This window comes from Motacilla alba, chromosome 2 (genome assembly GCF_015832195.1).
Source record: "Motacilla alba alba isolate MOTALB_02 chromosome 2, Motacilla_alba_V1.0_pri, whole genome shotgun sequence".
Taxonomy (NCBI): Eukaryota; Metazoa; Chordata; class Aves; order Passeriformes; family Motacillidae; genus Motacilla; species Motacilla alba.
The window spans coordinates 132,828,924-132,849,572 of NC_052017.1; the positions used below are offsets into that span (position 1 = coordinate 132,828,924).

The window sequence follows — 20,649 nt, forward strand, 5'->3', positions numbered from 1 at the left end:
GCTCTGGGTATTGTCCTGCTCTTGGAGGGCCTGAAGAGAGTGAGGAGCACTGAGTTGCTGATGTATCATCTGGGACAATGTGACAGAGGGGTTGCGTGGACAGGGAAGAAAATGGGAAATTGATTTTCTTCAACTCCTCCCTGGAGAACCTATGCCTGTGTAACGGAGTTCTCTTTCCGAGGGCTACTGGATAGGATGCATGTTACTTTCTGTAAATACGCATATTAAAATTTGAGTGAAGCATTATTCTGAGTACATAATATAAAATAGTATAGTATAGTATAGTATAGTATAGTATAGATATAATACATAGTGGACATTTAAAATCTTACTATTTTGTACTCGTTAGTGTAATTTATTCATCAAATGGTGCTAAGAAATGTTACAGAAAGTGGCATGAGAACTTCGTCTAAGTTTCCAAGAGTTCAGTATTCCCAATCCAGATCAGATTTCCCATTCAGGCACCTGAATAAAGAATAGATTTTCAGAAGTACTGCAGAGTCAAAGCACCTTATTTGTTAGAAAGGAAAAACTGCAAAATTTGAACTTGTCTCATTTTTTCCATCCATTTAATTTTTATTTCTTCATCTGTTTTATTATTGGCCTGTCATCATTCTCAAAATGTTTTTCATAAAAGGTCATATGTGACAATCACCTGTAATTCAAATAATTTTCTGAATCCCAGTATAACTAGTTTCATCACCTTTCCTATAACAGAAACCTTAGTCATGTTGTAGCTCAAAGTGTCTCCAGAATCCATACTGTAGAGAAATGCTAGTTTGGTTTTGTCCACTAATTCCACTTCATCAGGTATATACAACATGCAGATAATGTTTAAGTTTGGGAGGTGGTATTGATTGTCCCTTCCCTAAAAATTTTATCAGATATTCTTAGAATGCATTTACAACATGTCAGCAGCCAATCATGCAGTCATATTGTATTTTTTTTGATGGAGCTGTAGAACCACAACCCTAGCAGAACCTTGCTTCTCCCTTAATAGCACAGGAATGTTTTAAGATCTTTTATTGCTTTTTAAATTTGGGCAAATACCATTTTTGCTATATCAAAAGCATTTAGTTAAGATAGTTGGGTTTTAATGAACTGGTTATTGAGCAGTGTGCAGAATGGACTTTTAATTTTTTTTGTTGCAGTGGGATAGAACAGCGTTCTCAGTATAGTTCAGAGAGATGTGCGATGAAAATCTTCAGGACTTTTTTCTCACTAAACTGGAAAGATACTTTTTTTATTGTCAAATTAAAAATCATAAAGTCTATTTTTACTAATACTTGAAAGATTTTACTTTTGTTTTGCCTACAAATATAGACACATTTGGAAATCTAAAAAGTTCCTCTAAACAGAATTTCAGTTCTCAGAAATATTGTTTTGTCCCCTGAGCAACTCCATTCCTTGAAAAAGTCAAAACTGAACTGGGTATCATCTTGAGCAATCTGATTTAACTTCGAAGTTGCATCTGACTTTGAAGTTTGCCCTGCTTTGAGCAGGACTTTGGACTGGATGACCTCCAAAGATCTCTTCCGACCTGAGTTATTCTCTAAGTTTTTTTTTTCTTGCTCCCAAATATCGAATGTTTCCTGTAATCCTACATTTGTTACTTTAAAATGCTGTGTGAAGCAATACAAACCTTTTGATGCAACTTTAATTTGCTGTTAAAGCAACAAAACTCCTACATCAGAAACATCAGCATGGTTTTCTTTTATCTTTTTTGTAGTGAAATTATTCTGGGTTTTTTTATGGGGTTTTTTTGACCCATTTGATTACTTATCTCACTATTGTATATGTTCTCTGTTGTTCATCAGGGGAGTTGGGATTCTTTACTTAGGTTGTTATATCTGTTTTGGGAAGCTCATTTGGGTAGAGCCTCACATCCTTAGAATTCAATCCAACTTTCACATGAGGAGCTGAAAACAAGTTTATTTATTTTCTGAATGACAACCTCAAACATTATACTGCTATAAACATCAAATTTTTGGAGAAGAGTTTTAATATGGATTTTTTTGTATAGAGAGGGAAGGAAAGAATAATTCAGGGATCCCTATGTGAGTAAATATCATAACTTTTGCAGCTGCTACCTTTATTGGGAAATCAGTTTGTGTCTGACTACAAGTATCTTACCTGACTATACTGTGATTGCAATGTGATAGTGCCTCACAGGATCCATTCGTGTTGTAACAGTCAGAGCTTACTTATTCCCCTTGCACTCTGCACTGAATGCAGCCTGTACATGTAATATCTTCTTGTTTCCAGCAGTGCTGCATTGCTGAATACGGTCTTGCTGCTGTTGGCTCATGAGTTGGAGCAAGTTAATTAATTCAGCACGATATTTAATTGAGTCACTGTGCCAGATGTCAATTGTGTTTTAGATCTTTCAAGTTTCTGTCTCGAAATATGTTAGCAGTACACATCTCACAGTAGTGGAAGACTGGGTACCTTGAGCGAAAATTAGTTTAATGCTGTTCAGAATTGCAAGAGGAATAGCAGGTGTTGGTATCATCATCAGTGTTGCAGCACTGTTGGGAAATATGGTAGAGCAAGATCCACATCAGGACTGAAGAATACTCAAACTAAAGGTAGACTTTAAAGAGCTCAATGACTAATAAAGTTCTTAATTTTTCTCATCTAGGAGTTTAGCCAATAGTCAGGAATTACATACAATTGCATTGTGAAATAAGGAATGCTATTATTACGGTTACTGTTGATGAAAAAAATCTGCATGCAGCCAGCGGAAAATCTTAAGACATTGTTTTTAGCAAGTGAGTCTCGGATCTTAAAACTTGTCTAGGCATTTAAGTTTCATTTTAGTTTGACTTTAAGAACTTCTTATATAATTCTTAAATATTTGTAGATACCGACATAGATACTTCTATTATTTTTAAAGCGATAGACCTCCTATTTAGATACTTTTAAATATCTGTTCCTGTAATTTTGCCAAACTACCAAAATTCCTCTGCTCTCAGCTGCATGCACAATTTGTATCTGTCAGCACAATTGGGCATGGAGTTTGCTGCCTTCCATTTCCTTCCACTGCTTTCACTTTCCATCCACTGTTTGATAATAATTGGGTAGTCCCTAGAAAATTAAATGCATCTTTTCAAGCCTAAAAAACGAACATGCCTACATGTTTCCAGATTAGGCTTGAGATATAATCTTGCTGTTTAGACAAACAGACCCATGAAGAGTTTGAACAATACTACTGGCTGTCTACAGCTGGTGAGAACTCAGCTGTAGAATGGAAGACAACACAACTTGATGGTGAAGGCTCCAAATCTGTGTCTTGCTGCATCACAGAAAATTCACTAGTTCATGGATACCCAGAAACAGATAGAAATATATTTTGGTGCATCAGACTTCTAGTTTGTGATTCCTGTCTAACAGGAAAGTGGGTTTGCACAATTGCCAAGTTTAATATGACCATGCAGGTGAAAAGAGCAGAAGACCTCTCTAGACTGGACACACAGACCACTAAAAGAGGAGCTGCTGGGTGTAAGCAGATCTAAATTCAAGGCACTAACAACCTAGTTAAGAAAAAGCTGTTCACTTGCTTCTTTCAGCTGTAAATATTTTCCCTGTTTGAGGGGACAGCTTGATGGGAATGAGGCCCATGGAAACAAAAGCAGCCCTGAACTACGTAGCCCACGATGGATGTCGAACAGTGGTCGCTCCGGCAGTAGTGTGGAGGCATTCCAGGAGGCCTTTTCCCTTGGCTGCTGCCATCTAGTTTTTGGTGTTAATCTGTGCCCATGGCAGGGTTTTGCAAAGCAAAACAATGATCAGCTGTATTCAGCTCGCCATTCTCATCTCCTTGTTGCAGGGAAGAGCATGTGGGGCAGGCCTGTATGAGCCTGATAAGGAAAAGAGGATTCAATGTGGCTGTGAAGAGAATCCACAGGAGGAGAATGTGCGGAGTTGGGCCAGGCAAGCAGTAGGACACAGCAGGGACCCTTAAATAGGATCTGGGAGGTTCAACACCAAAGAGACATCTCTGGAAGATACGCTCATGGAACTGTTTGACTGAGTAGTGTGTGAGGGCTGAGGAGCCAAGGTTCGAAATGCAGTAAAGTTATTCACTCACTAATCTGTGGCTGATCACTTTGGGTCAGAAACCTCATGTCTGTAGTAGACAGTGACTTTTAATCTTCAGAGTTGCAGCATGAGGGTTTTCTGGAGACTTTTGTTGGAGGTGCTGCAGGGCTACAGAGGGGCAGTAGTCCGTCCATAGCCAGGCTGTAGCCAGTCCTAGTTTCTTTTTTCTCTTATTCAAACATGGAGAGGGATAAGATAGATTTTATCTTTAGATGTTTCATTGCAAATGGAGAATTTGTCTCTTAATAGCACAGAGACATTTTTATATTTAAAAAATAGTGTACTGAGTGATGAACTTTGATTCTCATCTTTGCTATATTACTTTTATTCCTTTAAATATTTTGAGTGACTACAAAAACATTTCTTTCTCATTTTTACTACTGTTACTGTTAGTCTCTTTCATGTCTTGAACTAGTTTAAGATCACTTCTTTCCATCCCAAACATGAGCAGATGTTATTGTTGCAGCACTTAGGACAGCACATGATGTCACCCAACAGCTACGTGCTGATGTGCTGCACATGTGTTGGGATTGGCTGCTTAGAACCATAGAATCATTAAGGTTGGAAAACACCTTTAAGATCATCAAGTCCAACTGTTAATCCAGCAGCACTGTGTTCACCACTGAATCATGTCCCCATTCAAATGTCTTTTGAACGCCTTGGGGACAATGATTCCACCACTGCTCTGGGTGGCCTGTTCCAATGTTTCTTCGTATCTAGTGTAAACCTCCTCTGGCACAACTTGAGGCCTTCCAGACTGAAATATTTTAAAAAATATTGAGGTATGCCAAGATGTCCACATGGCCATCCGCAATGATATTTTGAGAACACATCACCTCACATTACTTCATCTTTTTCCAAGTGTTCTCTAATTTATATAGACATGTAGTTTAGGAGAATGCAATGACAAAAGAACCATTTTTAAACTTTCATGCACAATTGTGCTTTAGATGCCTTTTTTTTTTTTTAAAGAAGTTAATTCTGCTCTTTTATTCACACATACACACATTTAAACCATGCTAATAATATGACAGTAAGATGTGGTAAGGATCTGAATAAACACCCTGTTTTGGAAAAATCCAAAAGCATTTTTTTCCAACTTGCAGAAGTAGTTTCCAGGTCTCAGATAGAGGATGAAGCAACATGGTACAGTAGAGGAGGACCTTAATCCTTCTCTTCTGTCTAAATGCTATTAGTCCACTGGTATTAGTACTGCACACCATACCATAGCCTTAATTTTTAAGTTTTTAAATATTTAAAGAACATACAAGTAAGACAGGATTCATTCTTCCTTTTTTTTTTTTTTATTCATTTATTATTTGGTTATTTCCAGAATATCAACAGGGGATTTTTACAGAAAATTATTCTTGTTTATTAACCTTGTTTCCTTAACTATAGGCCTTTTTTGATACTACATGTCCCATGGTTCATTTTGACACCTGTTTATCCATTTAGCAGAGCTTTAACATTTCTGTGAAGCTACCACTGGTCATTTTGAAAGGTTTTTAACAATAATTCAGTTACTTGCTGCTTTCTGTGAGTGTCTCCATTAAGCAGAATTTACCCTAATACTATTGTAACAAGTAGTAGACTTTACCTATCATTCCCATTAAACTAACTCAGTTCCCTCGGAGAAAACTCAATAAACTGTCTGTCCTATTTTGGCAAGCTTCATTTCAGTAGGGGGTCCTTCTGAGAGTGGGAATGTACCTTCGGACACATTGCCAGGCAGCTGCTGAGAGCAGAGCTTCTGGTTCTGCAGAAGAGGTGAGGCAAAGTCAGGAGCCTGGGACAAAAAAAAAGGCAAGAAAATTTGGTCCAGAGCCTCCCAGATAGCAGTAGAGGGAGATGCTATCTCCAAGTGCCAGGCTCTTGCATTTTAGGATATGGGTAAAAGAGAGAGAAGAAAAGCTGCTTAATTAGAGAATCACTGCAATAAACTTCAATAGTAACATATTTTTGTGTTTCTAAGATTCTGTGTCAAATCTTATAAGTCTTCTGCCTAGTCTAATCTTCTCTGTACCACAGGCTTTGAGACTCAGATTCTTATTTTGCTGTTGTTGATTTTGCTAAATTTATAACACAACTTTTAGAATGGGATGTAGTCTTATTTTAAAACTTCATGTAAGAAAAATAATTTATTTATCTCCATTTAAGGTTGTTCATTAAGGTCATCAAGCTCACTACACTACAATATCTGACAGGAGCGAGTTCTATACATGTGTTTAAGATGAGAAATTCAGTATTAAATGTTGTCCTCTAAGGAAGATTTTTCAATTCCTGCTTTCTATAATAATACTTTTTCTTACTTATGAAACATACATTGTATTGACTAGGCAGATATAAAATGCCAGATTTAAATATGCAGGAGTTTTGGAAGTAATTTTCTTCTCACTAGATGTTAACACTACCTTTTTTTATTCTGAAATAAAATTCAGTTTCTAAAATGTTGACGAGTAGTTTCACATTCATAGAACAAGCATGGGAAATTCTGGCTCCATCATTTCAGTGGCACATAAGGCTATGAAGGTGTTTGTGTCTATAAAGATGTTTGCATTGGTAAGACAAGAATTTGGTAGTTACAATGGCCACGGAACTGAAAGACTAGGAGGCTTGTGCTCTCTCTTTGACCATTTTAAAATAAAATGTCCTGGGAGCTCTTGGGTATTTTTTTTTTGCCTACTTACACATAAAGCTGTGCCTGCCTAAGGATAGTTAGCCTTAGGGTACACTGGTAGTGGAAAAAGCACTGAGATGCTGTTGCCTGTGGAACTGTGGTAGCACTTTGTTGCACTCAGTATGTTGTCAAGATGTGCTGTCTGGACATACAAATGCATAAGATCATGAAAACATCAACAAATGCTTTCCATAAGACTTGTGGATGCCATAGTAGGCAGTTATTTGGAATTAAAGTGTACTGTAGAGAAAATCCTGCTTTGAAATGTCACATTTTGGTGGTGTCAAAATGTGTTTGTTAATAAAAAGTGCAGAACAAGATACCATATCATAGTAACAATAACAATATTTTAAATTATTGTCTATCTTCATTAAATAAATAAATAAATAGCTTAAAGGAATGGACCTGTGGATTCAGTTAAGACAGTGGCTGCTTGCTGATCAGTTTCATACAGATTGATGGAATGATGAAAATTTCAAAGATCAGTTATCTTTCCATCTCAATATGCTTGAGAGAAGTAGCCTATAAATTTTCAAGAAGGATGGAAATTAAAGTTATTTTTGGTTGTTTCATTGCCAGCCAAATTAACTGAGTTGTGTGAAAGTGTGGGTTTGAACGTTTTGGATAGAAAAACTCTCTCAATATTTCTAGTAAGTAAATACTGTTAGTACAGTATGTATGAATACATAAATATATTAAAAGTGGATATTTAAAAATAAACATTTTGAAAACATAGTAATTATATATAGGTGCTTACATATATACACACACAATGTAAGTGATTGTGACTGTATAAGAATAGCATATTCTAGTCAGAAGGAGGTATTGACTGTTACTAGGTCCTAAAAATCTGTTATATTTTAAATACTTTAATTTTACTGAACTTTCCTCACCATTTGGCTGTAGCTCCTTTTCTAAAGATGTTGAAGTATGGCCAGTAGCAAAATGAGTCCTTTTCCAGAGGCAACAAATCTACTTTGCACCACCAAAGTATGCGCAAAGAAATTCAGAGCTTGGCCTGAGAAATTCAGTGCTGAGTGAAGCTTATAAATGTCCTGGGCCTCATTTACCATGCCAGGAGAATGAGCTCATCAGTCTAATCCCCTGGTGTCTCCTCAGACTCCAAGGAAGCTCAAAAGACAACCAGCTCCAGCCGTTAGGGCTCCAGAGCAAAGGGCACAGGAGGCACCGTGGCTTGCTGCCCTTACTTTCCCTAGCAGCCCCAGACCTGCAGCAAGGCCTGCGCAGCCAGTACTCTACCTGATGGTGTTACTTATTTATAGATTTAGTTGTGTGTCCTGATATTCCATACATGGTAAATTATATGCATAGCCTCATTGAGATTTATATGGTTTCGTATTTATATTGTTTTGTTAATTCTCCCAGGTAAACAGTGTCAGGACAAGAGGAAATGTCCTCAAGATGAGCCAGGGGAGGTTCAGAGTGGGAGAAATTTCTTCATGGAAAGGATTGTTAAGCATTGGAATGGGCTACCCAGTGAGGTGGGGGTTTCACCATCCCTGGAGGTGTTCAGGGAATGACTGGATATGGCACTAAGTGCCATGGTCTGGTTGGCAAGATGGTGATCAGGGAAAGGACTTGGTTTGGCTTGGTGATCTCAGAGGACCTTTCCAGCCTAAATGATTCTGTGCTTCTGTAACAATCATGTCCCATCTTAAATAACTTAAATAATAAACTTTTGTCCCTTTTCTTTTTACTAATGCATTTTAATGTTTGCAAAATGCTTCACAATTTTTAATCATTAAATATAGCTTTTGAGCTCTTTTAACATATTTAGAAAATAATTGAGTTTTGCATAGACAAAATACTGTCCTTTCAGGGAAAGGGAAGGATAGCACTCTGAACACTACTGATGCATTTAGGAAAAACTACATGACATATGAGATATCGTCACAGTTTATGTAGATTATTCTTATTCTCAGAATATGTCTTATAATTTAAAATTCTTACTGTCACAGATTAGCTTTTATATCTCGTTTTTGACGTTTGGTTTCTGAAATGCATAGAAGATACTATTTTTAATAAAAGCTTTATATATGTTAGTAATTATAATTATTATTTATGTATTTATTTAAAAGCATCTCACATTTCCCAAAATATTTCTTTTTCTTTGAAGCTTTCTTTTCTGCATGACAGTCTCTAATCTGGGGGATGGGTGGCCACTTTTTTTAAACAAGTAACTGGAACTCCTGCTATGTGTGAGGACATTAAAGACAAGTTTAGGGGAGCTGAGGGAGGTGTGCCTCAAAGCTGGGGAGGTGAGGAAGGATTCTTCCCTCTCTCCCTCTCCTGCAAGCTGTTGTCCTCACTTTCGGAAGAAAACTGGGGCAAATTAGCATAAAGGAAAGAGAGCAATAAATCAGAAAACAATAGTAGATCCAAAATATCTTAGTTCCTTCTTTTCTGCTTGTGTTGAAGCAGGCCTGGTTCTACTATTGCAGATTTTTAATTCTGCAGTGGACTTTATGGTACATCTTAGTCTTAACTGCTTTGCTTTTGCACTGTTTCTCCCTCTTACATGCAGTCACATTTACTACATTAAATATTGGATTTCGTTGTTTATATTTGTTAAATTTGAGATCATATTCTTCTCTTTTGTGATCCAGTATTTTACCTTAGTACTGTTTCCCTTCTCACTGTGGTCAATTCACCTCCCTCAAGTCAAAATAACGTCTGTGGTGGAGGATTTTCCTTCCTTCTTGGATCCACGTGGATCACAAGCCATGGAACAATGTGAAGGATTGCATTAGGTGAACCATCCAGACTCAGCAAGGTATCAGCAAGGGAGATTTAGGTTAGCTAGGAGAAAGAGCTTCCTAATGTTAATGAGAGTGAAAAGCCGGAGGAGATTCAGGAGGTTGCAGTCCATCTGTGGCTGGTGTGTTTCAGAACAGGCTGGACCAAGACGACAGGAGTGGTGTAGGCGCAGCTGAGCTGTGGCGTGGGGGAAGGAGAGGGAGCAGATGACCCTGTGGCTTTTGGCAGCCTGATGCTGAGAAATGTCTGCAGCCAACTTCACTTGTTTGGCTGCCCAGAAATGCCTGCAGGTAGCTAAAATCTTTCAAGATTGGCTTTGAAAGGAGCAGAATGAGACACTGGTTTTTTGTAGAAGATGGCAGATGGGACATTACAGGAAGCTAGACAGTTGGTCATACCAGTATAGGATACTGGTTTCAAAATCTAATTGAAATATAACAAGGGCTAGCTGTGAGATAAGGAAGTAAGCTGCTAGATTTCTTTGGCATGTCCCATCTCAACTGCCTGCATGTTTTTTTTTTCTTCTGAATATTCTCCCTTCCCACTCCACTTTCTTGCTAACTAAAGTTAGAATTATAGCCAATATAAAATCAGTGTAGTTTTTTCAAAACATTACTTCCAGTTCTACTGAGAATGTTGTTTCTAAGTTTTCTGTACTTGTTTTTTAATGGACATATAAGGATCATTGTCTCAGGATTCTAAGGATCATTGTTCCTGGGTTTTGTGCCATGCATTTGCAGAGTGAGAGCAATAGTATTGCATTTTCAGGATGTCAGGTGTGTGCACTTTGATCTGGCAGTGCAGCATGCCTCAGGGAGCAAGCTGAATCTTGATTTTTATAGTCAATCGTTCACTATCAGGTACAAGAGCCCCTATTAGACAGGCTGAAAAACAGAATACACCATGGGTTCGATATGGAAACATTTGCAAGGAGGCTCTCACCAGCATCCTCAGAGTCCATTTTGTGTTTCTGTGTTAGTAAATCTCTTAAATGCATACAGAAGTGATACCTGTGTGCAGTGAAAGACTTCATATACACTTTTATACACGTAAACTTTTGTTTCCCCCACCCCACCACATTCAGCAGTGGAAAATAAGAATAATATACATGTTATGGAACTTGACCTCACAAATGTGAGACCACTTGGTGTGGTTGTGACTCCCTTAACATTCCTCACATTCCCTGTCCCAAGTCCGGTTGTTAGCGCTTGTTGCAGGGTTTAAGTGGCTTTGTAGTAGCACCTATTAGCTTGCTCTGGCTAGGAGCACACTTGGGACTAAATGGCCTTTCTGACCTCTAATAAGTATTTTCTTGTCAGTCATACCAAAGATACTTGACTGTCTGTTTGTTCACTATTACTGCCATAACTGAGAGGTCTCCTGAACTCTTCAGAAATACAGTCATGACATTCTTATTGTTTTCTGTGCTTCTTTGCTGTGCTGTTGGAGCACAGCATCTTGCACTTGCAGATTCTCCTCTGGGACAATTGCAAGGCGTGGGGAAGTAAAGAGTTTCACAGGGTGGAATTTGCTGCCATGACTCAGTGCAGCCTGGTATTCAGCCTCATGAGAGCTACAGTAGCATGCTGCCTTGGTATTTTCACTTGAAATCTGTTTAGGGATAACAAAGGTGATTGAAGTTATTCTGTCAAGGCAACATAGAGCATGGGCAAATCTCTTCCATATTAAGTATGTGTTAGAGGTCACAGTTGCACGTCTGTATTTTTTAATCTAGGTGTTTTTTTTAATCTAGGTGGCTAGACCAAATCAAATCCTAGTGTCCTTAGGACTTGATTTTGCCTAGCACTGAGCACTAGCAGGAGGTGCTGAGCACCCCAAACTTCCATTCAAAGCAGTAGGGTTAGGTATGCTTAGCATTTTCCAACTCTGAATGCTGCAAGTACAGCCTCTCCATAGAAGATAAATATTTGTTATTTATATGACCTTGAAGAAGGGACTGGTTTGATAGGGTTAAGGTCAATGAGTATATTATTTTTAGACAAGATACAGAATACTTGGATGGTTCTGCTTTATTTTAGTGTGTTAACATCTGGCAGCATTCTGTGTTCCATATGCTGCTGATTGTCCTGATACATTCATCTTCAGTGATTATCAAAAAGATTTCTGTGCTCTGGAGTTAATAACACATTTGAGAAGACAAATACATGAAGATAAGTAGAAAAGATGCCTGTAGGTTTCTGTATAGAAGACCAATATTTTTGTAGTCTTGGCAAGTACACTATTAATTCAAAAATGTTTTTTAAATTGACTTAATTAGCTAATTTCTGTAAGGGTGAAAAATAGTGTATTAGAATTCAATACTGTTGTCACAATAGACATAGAGAAGATTGCTTCTTGGAATTCTGATTACTCCCTTTAATTCTACACATTGCAACATGGCTAATTTTTGATAATGGTGATAATTTTGATAAATGGTGATAACATTACATAATACTTAAGGGTATTTTAGATTTGCACCCTTTTCTCAAGTATTATTTTTATATGGCTTGGGTCTGTGAAAGTTTAGCTATGCTTCTGCTGTTTTATTACAATAAGTACAAACATAACTATCAGCTTTTTTTTTTCTTGTATTAGTGTTTTCAGTTTTCCTAGGTTGATAGGCTATAAATTATTATTTTCATTCTGTACTGTTTTGGCCTTACATGCTAACAGCTTCAGGGGAGGAAGACTTCAGAGTTTCATGTAGAATTTGCCGCATCAAAGCAGATACTTCCTTTTACAGTACCACCTTCTTTCTGAGAATGCAGAAACCCTACCACAATCAGAACAAATGGTGAAGCAAAAATCAAACTAACACAGATGTCTGTCAGCCTTGTCTGTTCTGGCTTTTGTCACAGCCCACACTTACATTAGAGACCAGTCCTCTAGGCTAGCCCACTGTGGGGCTGCCCCAATTCCTGCGAGGAATAGTTCAAGTAAGGAAACAGCTGTAGGGCTCAAAGCCTAGAGGGATGAGCTTTTGCTTCCAGCATCTCCTGTCAGACAGTTCCTTGCTGCTCTGGTCTCTGCTGAGAATGGAGGGTGCTGTGAAATCAGCTGTGGCCATGGCTCTTGAGCCAAACCCTGGCACCAGGGTCTGTCAACACAACATGGCATGGGATGTCTGATCTAAGTAGACATCAGGAAAGCAGCAGGAAGACTAAAGTGGCAGCTTGCCACAAAACAGAAGGTACAGAACAAACTAAGGTAGCAATGCTGTTCCTCAGTATTTCTCTCTTAATTCAGTATCTATCATTTCAAAGAAAAAAATGAAGGCAGCGAAGTCTCTTGGGGAACATAACATACCATGACCCCCTATTCAGATAAAACTTGTTTTATTTAATCGTGCACAAATTTGTTTAGATCTTAGCAGTGACCACTCTTCCTGTTGCCAATATCTATTAATGATAATTACAGCAAATACTATACTCACTCAGTGATAGCATCACATCATGGTGAGGAAGATTGTGATCTTATCTAAACCGATTCTGTTTAACTCTGACACTCCTTCTATTATAGTGGGCCCCCGATAAGATCATCCCTGTTAGGATCAGACATTAGTTGAAATCAATATTTGAAAATGTGCCTGTTTTTGCTTAATAGCAAAGTTAGTGTGAGGGTCATAGTGAGATCATTTGTTGGATGAGATTGTACAGCTTCATCTTGTAATGGAAATGTGTTCCTTACTTCAGCTGCTGGTGAAAAGTAAAAACAAGGGCTCTTTGAAAGCTGTACAGCTTTGCTAATAATCAGTGTGTGAGGAAGATACAATCAATATTATGATATTTAACATCTGTAGTGCTGCAGCCTGTTGAGGTTTGAGTCAGGAAATAATCCTCCTTTTTGCTAGACTCTGGACCTGACATTAAAAAGACAGCTGCTAGCCTCAGCTAGCTTCGGTCCTGGTTTTAAACCAGACACGAGTGCAATGGCAACTAGTGAGGGTGGAAGCCAAAAGCCAAAATGGCAATGATTAAGATTAGTACAGAAACAGTTACGTCACACTAAAGCAGCAGACGTGAATTTTTTAGAGATAAGGAGAGAAAAATGCAGTGAGTTTGCAGATGACTTCAGAGAATTCTTCCTATATGCATTAATCTAGTGGAAGAAAATACAAATAAACTGGGAGTATTTATTTAGATAGAAATTTTTGAACTTATTTTCTGATAAAGAAGGATGTAATCTAGATCAGTGGTGATGAACCCTTTTGGAGCTTGGTGCCAAATTTATTTTAAAAAGCTCAGAAGCTCTTGTGCTGCCAACATTAATCTCCCTGTAACAAATTTGGCACCAGTGCCAGGTGTTTATAGTTACTGATGGAAATGAATAATCAGAAAACACAAAGCACCATAATGCTGTTTTGCTGAAAAATATGGTTACTCTTAATGTAAAACTTTTCAAGATTTAGTTGAAGAAACCAAAGCAGAGCCCAGAGGATATTGCATGGGATATATGAGACCTGCAGTGCCCTTTTCTCCTTAAAGCCATTACTTTCTATTCTCCAGTAAATAAAAAAGTGCAACAGAATAGATAAAAAATGAAAAGTGAATAGTGAATTACCCGTCGTTTTGATGGCAGAGCTGCAAAATGTGAGTGGCACTAGTTCTGTGCCTAAGGCTGGCATCAAAGGGCCTCATGCATAGCTTCCAGTGCAAGGCATGTTTCCTGAGCACTAGGCTCCTTTGGGGAGAAAGGATCCAAGTGATACATTAATAGGTCTGTTAAATCATTCCAGTGTAGAATTTTAATTTTTTTTTTAAATCAGGAATTTCCACATTTTTCTAGAAATTGAGGTCTGTTTGAATGCCCATCCTGTTATTTAGTTAAAATGCCAATATTAGTGATGTGCTAAGACTTGGGCAGTGTTTACCAGCCATACCCATTTCAGTAATGACATTCCTCACTGTCTGTGTCTTTGCATAATCTCCAACTTCTTGTGGTTTGACTTGGATTTCCTTTGCAGTTCTCAACTTGACTAAAATTCCTCACATTTCCTACACCAGTCACTAAATTTATCATTGTGTTTTCTGAAAGAGAGCAATGTGCACATGACAGAAATGATAGTTTTCACTAGACAAAGTCAGGAAGTTTTTAATTTGGAATAGAACATATATGGTATCATGATCTCTGCTAATCATTTATGTATATGTCTTTACCACTATCACATATGTGCCAACTGGTAGTTATGAGGAGGTGTAAGTTTAATTTATGTTTATTCAAACAAGAAAGCGAGTGGAATGACAAATGAATAAATCATTGCACCAGTGTTAACAGTAAAAGCATGACTGACCTCACTATCATCGTATTGCCTTTTGATTCAATTAAATACCGCTGCTTACTGTTTTAATATCATATATGAAAGCACTGTAAATTGAAATTAAAGTCATCAACATGGATTTCTATAGATGAAAAATTTCCCCTATAAGATCTGTATAAGGATATTTGAGAGGTGTTTTGCCCATAAAAAGTGAGACATTTCTTGTTTTCATTGAATAGTGCATATTTTTAGATACAATATGAATAATAAAGATGTACAGTTCATATTGCTTTTCATTTTAGTTGTAACAAGCGGAGGGAGGAGCAGAGCAATTTTGAAATAATCCCTGAGAAAAATGGAAAGAATGTGTCTTTGAAAGAAATTTGAAATATGTCAAGATTTTAGACAGTGCAGAATTTTCTTAAGATTTCTTTTTCCATTTACCCAACTTTATCTTAATCTGTGTCCATACCAAAAGTATTTCTTGTTTAATCTGATACATCATTGCAGTATTTGTATACAAAAATGGGTGTTGTTCCACCAGTGCATTTCCACAATATGGTACTCAATAGACTAGTGACAACGATTTGTCATGAATATTGCTGAAAAACAGCGTACTGGTAGAATTTTGGAGTGTTACTATTTAAACATTGATCTCTTTAAAATGTTGACTTTTTAGGGAATTTTTCTCATTATTTGTATCTTGTTTTTTTAATTCTGAAATATTTTCAAATTCATGGAATAGCATCACTTTTCATTTGCCTATTTTTATTTCAGAAGTCTTTGTGACATATTTTTGGCCATGGTCTGCTAGGTGTAGAATCCCAAATGTTGCAGTGGGGTAGGAGAGGTGACTTTTCTTTCTTGTTCTGAAACCTTGATGAGTTTAATTTCAGACGCAGTGCAAAGCAGAGCACTACCGTTTTCTGCCTTACTCACAGATATGTATAAAATAAGGATATCATTAAGAAAATTGGATATATCTGAAGAAGCAAGGTGGATTTTTCCATCAATATGCCTTCTTTCTCCCTCTATAAAGAATGATGAAGGGCATAATTTTACTTTCATAATAGCAAAGTATTCCACTTATTCCATTCCTTAGTTCCCAGCATTGGTCACATACAGCAAGTGTGAGATATTCTGTTCATCTTGTGTGACAGTGCAGTCAGTTCACTTTAAATCTGACTCAAAAACAACTAGACTAAGAAGCAACAAGAGAAGATTACAATCAACTTTGCCTGCATAAATGAAGGACAACGGTATTTGTGACTATTTATTGGAATTCTAGTATTTTAATTGTTGTGACTTTATTTTTTTGATTTGCCCTTTCTGCCCCAAGAAGTTTTTGGTATCCAGTCTAGCCTATTAAATGTCACAAAACAGATAATCCTGCTGTTACTACAATGCCTGAATCAAGATGGCAAAGAAGAAATCCCTTCCTGAAAGAACTTAAAGAACAGGAAACATTTTCTAATTGGAAGATCAAGGCACAAAGAAATTAACAGACCTGCCTGACAGCACACTGGAGGTCTCAGGTTTCCTACAGGTTAGACAATCACCTGTGTTATGAGATTATGCTCTGGAATGATGAGCAGGCACTCAAAGAGTTGTGCATTAGCACTCTGAGAACTGAACTAATTTTTATACTTTTAATAAGAAAATTGTTACTGAAAAATAGACATTTTAGACAATTATTGATACAAAAGAAGACTATACTTCTTATGTATATTATATGCAGGTCTTAACTATAAAGAAAATGCAAATACAAAACAATGCTTCTTTGAATGCATTTTCAAGTGTACCACCTATGAAAAATAAAAGAAAATCAGTAAACTGATACATAAGTCAAGAAACAATTACTCTGGAACATATTTCCATCATTTCATAACTGATGCCTTAAAGTTTAAACATGAAAGTATATAAAAAAAATCCAAATTTGCAAAGAGTAGGATCCCTTATAGTGTAAAGGGATGATTAAACCAATAGATAGTGCACTGGTGTGCATAGTCTGGATTATGTCTTTGAAAAAGAGAAAATGCTTGATGATGGTGTAGCAGCACTATGTTTCCAATAGGCCAGTCAGTCAAATGCAAATACAGTCTATAATAAAAGAGCTGGTTGGCATAGTAATTGGGAAATGAATGTTATTTGTAGCTCCATATTTCTGTCTTTAGGAGTCTAAGAACTAGGAGGTTGGTATTGATAAGAGGGTTTGTGTATAAATCCTTTGTAATGAGGCTGTGCCTCTTCAGTCATTTGTATTAATTTTAACTTTAGATATGAACATCATTCTCTGAAAGGGGTGACAACTAAAATAACTAATTTCACAAATGTCTGGGGAGAAAAAAAAAAATTACTCATTTTAGAAAAAAAAAAATCCCTGCTTCCTTTTTGATTGTTTGGGTGGGTTTGGGTGGGGTTGTTCTGTGGAGAGGGAGCTTGAGAATACCTACAGGATCACCTTATAGCTGCATAAAGCATGCACTACAGATTATTGCTGCATTTGTGCAGACACTGACAAAGAAGTGTTCAGGTTTGGATGAAGGAAATTATTCTGCAGGAGAAATACCGAATGTATCTCAAAAGGTTTAAAAGTCCTTGCAGTCCTTAGCTCTGGTCAAAAACTCTCCAAATGCTCTGAGATCTTCATCGGCTTCAGCCATTGATAGTACTCACATGTTTGTTGGTTTTGGTTTTTTTCCTGTTGACCTATTTAGGTGATTATTTAGCAATGTATTTGACAGTTTTTGCTGTTCCATGTCTTCATGTATACACCCCTATTAGAAATCTTGGTCATATTCTGAACTTCTGAATATTTCTGTAAGATTTCCTGGAATGCAGAACTTGAGGGTCTTAAAGAGCAGAGAGTCTGGAGCATTGTGGAAAGGTGAAGTTCTGTCAGTGGCTTTGATTGCCTTTGTCTTGTTACTCAGTCCTTACCTGAACAGGTCTCTCCCTTCAGCATCATTTGCAGCCACACAGAGTCCCTTGGCTCTTCAGTTTCCTATCCCACATATCCTGATAATTATATCTTATTTGTATTTCTGGTAGTTGCCTCTGAGCCTTTCTCCTCACTTTCCAATCTCTCCTTGTTCACTCTTTCAGCTGTGTTTCTTTCTCCTTTCTCTAATTTCTCTGTCCTTTTTATTACTGATCTTCAAGACCATTTTGTAATGTTCAAGGACTTGCCTTTCCTTCATTTACAGCTCCACCCCAAACAGGTAATTTAGAGTTAATTGCTTGGAAGTAGCATTTAGAACTGATTTTAAGGAATTTCTTTTTAAAAGACTGAATGGTAATTTTGTGTAAATTAGAAATATATGATGAGTTTCCCTGTTCAGGATAGCACACCCATTCCCTAGGCCAGTTGTAGGGCTGACTTGAAAAGAATCCTTATACTTTTATCACTGCCTGTTACTTTGCTGCTTACGGGGACATAATCGGTTTCTGTCGTTGGGCATTAAGTGAGCACAGCAGAGAGCAAGCAGGAATCTCATGCTTCTGCCTCTTCCCAAGTTGAACACTACACACAATTAGTCAGGTGTATTAAGGGCTTACTGTGCCATCTTCTGCTTAAGCATCAGACTTGGGAACTACCAGAGGCATGCTAGCAGGCTCGATGGACCAGTGGACTGATCTTACACTGTAAATCCCATGCCTTTGTGATATGTTGACAGACCCTTACCTCAAACAGTGCTAGCAGGCACTGCTGTAATAAAACCAGACTGGCTCATTATTTACTTCTGAGATTTTCCATAAAAGCAGCATAAATGTTAATGAATAACTAATCTTCTCCCAAATTTCTTACAATACTGAGCTTACCCCAGGCAGGTTGTGCTGCTGTAGATCAAGGTTTGAAAAATGTGAGATTTCCTTATTCCCAGTAGTGCATTGGGAGGAAAAGTTTGTCACTCCCATGTCATTTATTTCTCTGTAAGGTGTTGAGGGCTACAGTCTCTTGTCTTTACACATCCTTGCTCATACTAAATCACTCACTAAGAGCTAACACAAAATTTTAGAGGAAAGAAAGATAACAGAGAAAAACATGCAAAATATTAGTTAAATTAATAAAATAATCCCACTTCCCTGATCTTGTGTGCAGAAAGAAAAGAAGAAATTGAATTGAAAATGCATTAGGTAATGCCTGATCTAGGAATTAATCTGCTTACTTACACACAGCAGAGATACAAATTCTCTTGAGATAGCTAACTTGGTTTCTGATGTGGTATAATCCATGTTTACACATGTTGCACTGAATTGTAAAAAGAAAAGATTCCTGTGTAAAATGAAGCAGAGATGGAAAGCAGAATGATAAAAAATGGTTTTTAACATAAAGTGCTATTTTCTTTCTCACCATTCAAAAGAGCACATTAAAAGAAATATGTCACCTTTGATCTGAACTGTAAAAAGGTGCTTGTTTTAATTGAATCTCCTTACTTCATAAGCTTTTAGCTAAATTTTTGGTGGACAGAATAAGGCTGTAGGAAAATGTAAAGTTATTGTTGTTCAGCCTCAATTGAAATTGAGAGGCTGAAACAATTCTTTCAACATGTCATATACTTTATTTTTAATACATTTACTTTGAATAGAACACTTTATTCCTTTGCATTCGGATCACTCCTTAGGTATTTGTCTTTACGGGGAAGTAAATGTCCTGTTGCTACAGCTTAACTAACCTGTGGGAAATGATGTTGTTTGAGATAAGTTTTGGGGACAGACCTCACATAGAGATGTCCATCTCATTATCCATGTTGATCTAGGAATTTGTAGGCAATGCTGGGATGACTCTGGTTTCCTTGAGACTATGGCACACCTTCTTGCCTTCTTTTTGAACTCATCTTTGTAAATGAATTAGAGAAGTGTTTCAGTTTTGAGAAGGTTTAGAATTTCAGACACATTTCATTGAGAAAGAGGGGGTTCATCTTAAAGGAGTTTTGCAGCTTTTCAGATTTAAAAAAAAACGCAAACAAACTAGAACAAAAAAACCCACAAAAAAACACCAAACTCTCAGAAGAGAAGATGTAGATCATCTAAGAGTGGTTCAACAAGTTGTCTGAGGTACTAAGTGAGATCCTGGCTTCCCTGTCTGTGATGAGCAGAGGAACTGCTGATATTTCTAGTTGTACCTTTAACAGTGAGTGTAAGGAGGTGGAAATGGTGCCTAAAGCCCTGAAAGCTGGAGCATAGAGCCATAAGTGAGATGCTTGCAACCCTCATAAAGGCATCAATGATGAAATACAACTCTATTTAATATTAACTGTGTGTAATTAAAGTTTAAAACATTCAGGACTTGTGAAAGTTAAAACTCTTCATGCAGCAGTTAGTAAAACATGCTATTATATTTAGGGATCTAAATAGTGACATAGTAAAATACATACTCTAAAGATGATAAATACTGTGTAAAGTGAGTACTGACATAATATTGCTGTGAAATCCTTACATTCTGTAGATCCTGACTTTTTCATAATTTTTTGTAGGTTTTGGTTTGTCGGGGTTTTTCTGTTTTGTTTTGGTTTGTTGTTTTTTTTTAGTTTGTCTGTATTTTATTTAGTTCTCCATACAGTTCCTCTATATTAAGTATCTCAGCATCAAAAGACGTGGAATTTTCTGGAATCCCACTGATTTTCATATGAAGTTATGAATACACTGAATACCCACAGTGTATTGAATACAATTGGAATAGAAGACTTATCACCAAAAATATGTGGCTATTATTTTTTCATATCCGGTCTTTGTATCTTTTGTAACTTTTTTCTCTACTCTGAATATGTAAATTAGAAAGGTGAAGTCAGAGGAGAAAAGAAGTGAGTTATAAAAAGCCTGAATTTTCCACCAA

General features: G+C 37.1%; 1 protein-coding gene across 4 annotated transcripts in view; it reads left to right on the plus strand.

Annotated features, from left to right (window-relative positions):
• The window catches only part of ZFPM2 (zinc finger protein, FOG family member 2), a 308,676-nt gene that overhangs the window by 149,200 nt on the left and 138,827 nt on the right, over positions 1–20,649 (plus strand). The gene's annotated exons all lie outside the window — the stretch shown is intronic.